Source organism: Acomys minous (assembly GCF_964271855.1).
Source record: "Acomys minous genome assembly, chromosome: 12".
In the NCBI taxonomy this organism is placed as follows: domain Eukaryota; kingdom Metazoa; phylum Chordata; class Mammalia; order Rodentia; family Muridae; genus Acomys; species Acomys minous.
In genome coordinates, this window is record NC_140493.1 from 77,397,074 (window position 1) to 77,404,856 (window position 7,783).

General features: G+C 53.8%; 1 long non-coding RNA gene across 1 annotated transcript; it reads left to right on the forward strand.

Moving 5' to 3' along the window:
• The first annotated feature begins 956 nt into the window (after positions 1-956).
• Positions 957-6,557, forward strand: LOC311578870. Its single transcript, XR_014772988.1, has 4 exons — positions 957-1,266; positions 3,910-4,238; positions 5,486-5,510; positions 6,315-6,557. It is a non-coding gene; the product is annotated as an uncharacterized lncRNA (long non-coding RNA).
• Positions 6,558-7,783: the final 1,226 nt, after the last annotated feature.

Genomic DNA, 7,783 nt, shown 5'->3' on the forward strand with positions numbered 1-7,783 from the left:
TTGGTCAGCATGAGCGGTAAAATACAGGTCCTCTGCCCTGACTTCCCCCAGCCCACCTCAGGACAGGCATCACCCATATCATCCCCACATCCTAAGCCTTCACTGCCACCTCCCATAGACTATACAGCCTCCGTTCCTTTACCTGGTTGCTAAGATCTGGGAAGGAGAAGAGTGGGCAGGGAGGGGGGCAGGGGGGTGAGGGCTGGTGCAGTAGAGGGTAGTTATTTACAAAGCCTGTGCCCTGGGGGCCCTTGTCCCGGACAACAATTACAGCCCCTTAATTAACCGAATGTAGTCGGCCTGTTGATGGAGGCATGGCCCCCACCGAAGTTGGCTGTGCCGGCTGCTGTCTAGTACTGGTTAATGAATATAAATCAGATAGTTTATAGTTAGCAAGCAGAGAACAGGCTGGCAAGGGCCTGAATTCCAATGCAGATGCCTGAGGATAGGAACATGCCCTCCATGTGGAGGCCAGGGCACCAACAGGGGCAGTACCAGTGTGAGGTGGGTAAGCCTTCCCACCATGCACTTAGGCTCTGACTGAACACACAGGTGCATGTTCAGCTATGAGCACAGCTATGAGCGTGCGCGACACACACACACACACACACACACACACACACACACACACACACAGATCATCGTGAGAGCCTTTTTCCTGGGAGCACTGAGCAAACACAGCACCCAGGAAAGCCTGGATCCTGGTTTCTTCTGAAACCCACAGAGCAGGCCGGGTATGGTGGCACATGTCTGTCATTCCATCTCTAAGAAGGCTGAGGCAGGAGGATGAGGGAGATGAGGTCAGCCTGGGCTGTGTACTGAGTTTGAGGTCAACTTAGACTACAAAGTAAGACTCAATCTCAGAAACTGAGATGGGGAGGGAAAGTGAGAGAGAGAGAGAGAGAGAGAGAGAGAGAGAGAGAGAGAGAGAGAGAGAGAGAGAGAGAAGAGATTCTTGGCCTCTGGGCAGCTTCTCCCTTGGATGCCAGAACCTGTGTGTTTATTGCCCTGCAAACAACAATAAAGACTAAAAGTCCAATCAGATCCCTGCCAGCTCTCCAATGATCCTGGTTTTCGTTCTCCAAGCTGAAGAGGTAAGGACTGCTCTTAGCAGGGGTTGTGGAAGGGATGGCTGTGGTCGTGGTACCTTGACTCCAGGCAGGGAGACTTCTAGAATGCATGTGAGGCTTTCTGGCTGCAGAAGAAGCAGATATGACCCCATGACCAGGACTGGATTCACAGACTGGTGATCTGCGCCCAGAGAAGGTGGGTATAATGCTTTCCTGCTCTCCTCCTCCTCCTCCCCCCCCCCACCCCACCCCAGACAGGGTTTTTCTGTGTAGCCTTGGCTGTCCTGGACTCACTTTGTAGACCAGGCTGGCCTCGAACTCACAGCGATCCGCCTGCCTCTGCCTCCTGAGTGCTGGGGTTAATGGTGTGCGCCACCACCGCTCAGGCTCCTCTTCTTCTTAATACGCTCTGAACAAAGGATCCTGCACTTCTGCTTTGCGCTGGGAATCACAAATGATGTGGCTGGTCTCATTCTTGCCCTTGACCCCCTAGTCAGTGAGATGTGTGTACAAAATGTAAGCTTGGGGTTCTGGGATCACTGTATCCTTGAACTGAGTTCTAGCCACGGTTGGGGGTGGGTAAGGGGGGGGTCATATAGAGGAAAAGCATGTGACCAGACCTGGAACTCACCTGAGACACTTAACTTTCCTCACTGAGTTCCAGGCACACCTCCCTGCTAGCTCAGCCACAGCCTGGCCTCTATGCAATTGACTCTCTCTCCCTCCCTCCCTCCCTCCACCCTCCCTCCCTTCCTCTTCTCTCTCTCTCTCTCTCTCTCTCTCTCTCTCTCTCTCTCTCTCTCTCTCTCTCTCTCTCTCTCCTCCCTCCCTCCCCCTCCCTCATGCACACGCACACCCCACAATGCTGATGCCTCAGTCTCAGGCAAAGCTGCATCACCACCTCCCGGAGCCGGAGTCGGGGGATGGGCACCCCACCTCATAGACAAGTCTAGACATGCCCCTGTCTAAACTCCAGAGCTCAGCCAACACCTCTCTGGCCTGTTTACGCCCTTGCCAGAAGGTGGGAACTCCAGCTGTGGGAAATAGGGGGAGATGGGCTTCATAAGGGCAGACAAAGTAATTGGCATCCATGGTTTGATGTCACCCCACATTCTGCCTTTCTGGTTCTGGCTGAGAGGAATTTATTTACTCCTCCTGGGCTTCCCTGCTGGGAGTCCTGCAGGTTCTGGGGACAAAGGAAAATGATCCTATGACCATGGAGTGAGTAGTGGCAGGCAGAGACAAGGGACTCAGGAGCCAGGCAAGGCACTAGAGGGAAGCTGTATCCTATAGCCCTACTCGGCTAGGTCTAGGTAGGCTAGGATACCTCAGCTGGGACTGTAGGTATTGGGGCAAAGGCCCTGGAATTTCACTTCCCATTCTCTCTCCCCATCCCTGCCTCCTTTGTTGCCTCAGAGGGCCCAGAGGAGCTCTGGACAAGGACAGGGCCTCAAGCCACAGAGCAGACTTGGGAAAATAGGGAATCACTGGTAGACCCCCCAACCAGTTGGTCTTTCTTGAAAATACCCCACAACCCTGGCTAAGAAACACGAACACACCCATTTCGCATGCCACAAGGCGAACTGTGGAGATGAAAGCTCTGCTGCCCACATCCCATCTCGATCACACGCCCCTCCCAAGGCAGACCACAACTCCATGGCCCTGGAGACTTCCGTGCTCGGATGGGGGAGCACCTCAGCACCCTCCTAATAGGCCTTTCAGTTGCCCCCCCCACCCCACCCCGGAGCCCTACAGGTTTTCACAAGCCCTTGAGGAAGACAGAGGAAGTGGGGGTGGGGTGGGAGGCTGGATTCTCAAAGATGAAGCTAGAGAAAGGCCTGTAGGGAGCTTACCTAGTGGCTCACCCGGAAATCTCCTCCATCTTGACCCTCACTCCAGAGCACCCTCACACGCATACTTGAGTTACCCCAAAGATGCTTCATCTTGGAAGCCTAGCTCCCAGAGCCTGCGGTTAGGGCTCGGCAGATGGGGGGTGGGGGGGGGGGTAGGGTTCTGTTTGGATTTTGACTGGGGAAATATGTTCAAGTTCATCTACACCTCCCTTCTGCGATAGACAGACTCAGTCTTCAAGGTGGGGACATCTTAGAAGAGGGGTCTCTAAGACATTCTCATGGGGAAGGTGTCTGTTAGGATTCTGCTCCAGTCTGCCTACCTATGACATCATTGCTTACCAGCCATGGGGGCGTGGCCCTGCCCAGGGCCATATAAAAGGACAAACCATCCACATGTTCCATCCCCCCCTCTCTCTATCCTCTCTCTCTTCTTCTTCTTCTTCCTCTTCCTGTCTCTGTCTCTGTCTCTCTCTGGGGTACCCCTTCCCCCTTTCCTTCTCCCCTCCATGCTCATTTAATAAACCTCACATAACATATTCTCTGGTACCTTGTATCTATTGTTATCTTATTCTCATATATCAAAGTATCCTAGGGAGGTCATATTGAGGGAGGCTTTGTGTAGGGCAAAGATGAGTCCAGACAGAGGTAGAAGACCAGGAGAGGACCTGTCCCCTCACCCTCTGAGCTTAGCAGGCATGGGACACGCAGCTCTTAGCCTCAATATAAAATGAAGAGCAGTCACTCTGTCAGAAGGACACTGACACCAGCCTGCAGACAGTAAGGCACATCAGAGGGGAGGCCCTCCCAGGAATGCCCCCCTCCCAATATGCTCAGAACCAGCAATTAGGATACCTCAGAGAGGCACAGTCCTGGGTATCCAGACACTGGTGGAAACTGCTCTGTCTGGCCTAGGTGGTGGTGGTGGTGGTGGGGAGCAGTGGAGACATATGCCATCTTTGCTTCAACTATTTCCATTTTTTTCATAGGGACCTCACTTGGGGTGTATCTATACACCAAGGATGCATGGAAAGATCCCTGTGTGGTCCCAGTGACCCACACGGCACCTCTCCTCCCCCAGGACACATAGGCTGCTCCCTGAATTTGGCACACTGCGTGTTCTCTGTGCATCGTGGGAAAGTGACTGTTGTCACTCCTGCTATGCAGTGATCATTGTCAATGCCACACTCCGCCTGTGAGGTTGAACAGAGCAGGAAAAGCAAGGCCTTAAGGCTCCAGCTCAGCCACCATGATCTTGGGAAGGCACCCTGACTCCTGTGACCCTCACTCTGCCTTCTGTGCCAAGCTCTCTCCACAGGTACATGGGTGGGGCCATCAAGGTAATCTAGGCGGCCAGCCTGGCGATAGGCCCTGGCTTGTTACTATTAGTTATACGTGTCTGTCCAGTGTCTACTATGAGACGAGGTCCTCCTGCAGCCCCCACCTACGCCCACACTCTAGTTTCTCTTCCCATTTGCCAGAAATGACCCCCCCTCCCCTTTCTGCCCGGTCTACCCAGCCTGCACTGGGGGAACGTACATTTGGAGAGACGGGCAAGGAAAGCCAGGGAAAGGTTGACTGCTTTTTGTGCCCCCCCCTCCTTCCCTGCAGTGTGGGTGACACTGGCAAGAAGCGAGCAGCTGACCCGGGTTTGAATTTAGAGTGTTCATTAATACGATATTATGCCATATGCTCCCGCACACTGTCTCCCTCTAATGCAGCCGCCAATTTGCTGAGCGGCCCTAATTAGTAATGGTATAATGAGAGTATTCAGAGGGTAATGTGGTGGGTGGAGACGAAAGAGGGGGTTGCTCCTGGCCAGTGGGGGGAAGGGCAGGATCTGGCTGCAGACGGCCAGGGGCTGGGGGGGGGGAAGGCGGTGAAGGGGACACAGGAGTGGGGGGGTCATTTTCTTCAGGCTGAGGCCCAGGAGGAACCTCCCCCTCCACTCCATCCATCAGGGAGCAGAGCTGCAAGGCGTAGAATAGGTGGGTGACAAGAGGATGGCAGGTAGAGAGATGGAGATGGAGATGGAGAGAGGCCCTGGGTGGAGGACGTGATGGTCCACTATTCTTCTCTAACCAGAGGTGGACAGCAAGTGAGCTGTAATGGTGGTATGTGGTGATAATGCTGATAACGGCGGTGGCTGCTGTGGTAGTGATGGTTGTGATGGAGGTAGGGGTGTGTGTGTGTGTGTGTGTGTGTGTATGTGTGTGTAGTGGTGACACTCAAACCCCTGAGTCCTGGCCACCTGACCTGCTAGGCACCTGGCTGTCCCCTCAGAATGACCTCAACGGGTAATGTGATCCATAGGTAAGGAAACTGGGCCTTGGGAGGTTCAAATGTTGCTCAACTAGTGGAGGAGCTGCTGCCTCCACTGACAGCCTGTATGCTCAGACTCCAGAGCTGGGCAGCTGTTTGGCCATCACTAGGTAAGGCTATGTATGGGTGGGGACGGGGGAGATCAAAATGGAGAGATTGAGGGGGGGCGGGGATGAGGAGTTGATACATCCCTTCCCTTCCCTATTTCTGAAGGCCCTGACTGTTCTTCCCTTCCTTCCACAGATTGTGGTTTCCCACCAGAGTCCAGGTATATGTGTGTGTGTGTGTGTGTGTGTGTGAGTGAGTGAGAGAGAGAGAGAGAGAGAGAGAGAGAGAGAGAGAGAGAGAGAACTCACAGCATTCCGTGTGAGTGTGTGTGTGTGTGAGACAACGCACAGCATTCCTACTTTGAAGCCACCACAAACAAAGACTTGAACATGCTGACACCTGGGCCAAGGTGCATCTTTGGTGTGCCACAGCCCGGAACCCCTGATCCCAAGGCAGAGTGCTCTCCTGACTGCAGATGAAACCCAGGGAAAGGTTAGGGGTGCTAGGGAGCAGGCAGTATTGATGCCCTACCCTCTCCAAATCTCCCATGCCAACCAAGGTCAGCGAGAGGGTGAGCGCAGGAACCTTCTTTGAGAGCCAATTGCCAGTGTCCTTCTCAGCCCCTCCTTCCCAGACACGGCTGGGCAGCGCTCCCTCCCCGGGTGATCACAGCTCTCCCGCCAACCCACATGCGGGGAGATGAAATATTCATCACGTACATATTGGCTCCTCCAGCGGCTTTTAGGGAAAGTAAATGAGACTGGCTGGGGGTAGGAAATGAGTGTGAGGCTGTGGGTGGTGGGGTGGGAGTGGAGGGCAAGGATGGGCAGCGACTTCCAGCTCGGCCACTCTTGGATTCAGCTCGTGGAAGCCCGTGGAAGCCCGTGGAAGCTCGTGGAAGCCCGTGGAAGCCCGTGGAAGCCCGTGGAAGCCCGTGGAAGCCCGTGGAAGCCCGTGGAAGCCCGTGGAAGCCCGTGGCCCCTTCAATTCCTCGTGCCCCTAACCACTCGTGCCTCCTCACCAGCCCCAGGACCTCCATGCCTTCTGGCGGATAGGGAGTTGGCACTTTCACTTCCCAACGTCTGGGCAGAGCTGCAGGGTCCAGATCCATCCGACCAACAGCCGCTCCGAGCCAGGTGCTGTTCCAGCAGCCCTGACACAGGCAAGCAGAACAGAGCTATCTCCTCCACCCTCATGGAGGCCATAGAAAAGAAACAGGCCGACACTGTATAAAAGTCACCAGAGGTGATGTATGTGGGACACAAAATACCTCTATTTAAGCTTTGATGGACAAGGGGAGTCTACCTGAGAAGGTGACAATGTCATTGAAACCTACATGGTGAGAAAAAGCCTTGAGGGTAGAGGGAACAGCAAGTGAATGGTCAAGGGGTGAGAACGGACAGGCCTGTAATTCCAGCTACCCAGGAGACTTAGGTAGGAGGATGGCAAATTTCAGGCCAACTCAGACCATAGAGTGAGTTTGAGGCCAACCTGGGCAACTTAATGTAACCCTATTTAAAATTTTAAAAGAGAAATGTAAAAAGGTTGGAGGGGTGTGGCGCTGTGGTAGAGCGCTTGCTTAGCACGTGAGAAGACTTAGGTTCAACCTCAAGTACCAAGAGGGACTAAATAAGTGGTAAGGAGCTTAGAGTATTGAAGGGACAGTCAGAAGGCATGCGGCTTTGATTTGGGGACACTGAATTTGAGGGGGACTGAAGACCTCAATCTCACAGATCCTTGCAAGCTCCTGAGGGCTCGGGGGTTTGTGTCAATGGTAAAAGGGACAGTGGGCACTGAACTTAGAGATGCGGACCTAGGTGTGAGTTTGAAGTCACTCAACACCTTTGCCTCACCTTCCTCAGATATGAACCTTGGCTAGGGGAGCCCAACCCACGCGCCACTTCTCTGTGTAGGTGGCAAAGCATGCTCCCCCACCCCAGCAGCATCTGTGTGGCACCCAAAACTCTCTAGAAGCAACACCAAGTCAGAGAGCCTCAGAACCCTGGCTGAAGTAGGCCATTTGAGGTCTGCCATCCGACGGCTATTTACTGAGCAGCTCCTGTACAGCCAGGACTGTCATCCAAGATATGCATGGGACAGACACTAAATATGGACTCGGACAGAACTCCATCAGACTATCTATTTCATAGAAAGGGATGAGCAAGGCCACATGGTGCCTAGCCAGGGAGGTCCAGGCGATGAAGACAATGGGCACCCTTACTTTCCTACTGTGTCAGGCTCTCCCACCATGCACGGCATGGAAGGACAGAGGGAACTCCATTGTGTAGCAATGGAGGGTAGGGAGCCTCTCCTGGATGGGAGAACAGGCGCTTGGAGATGAGGTGTGTAGGCAAAAGAGTGTGGGTCTGTGGGGGACAAGAGCGAGGGCGGCTGATGACCTCAAAGGGTCTCTGCAGCTTTTTGAGCCACGGAGTGAATTCTTAGTAATGCATGTTAAAAAAAAAAAAGCCTGGGCAGCTTTGGACTATGTTA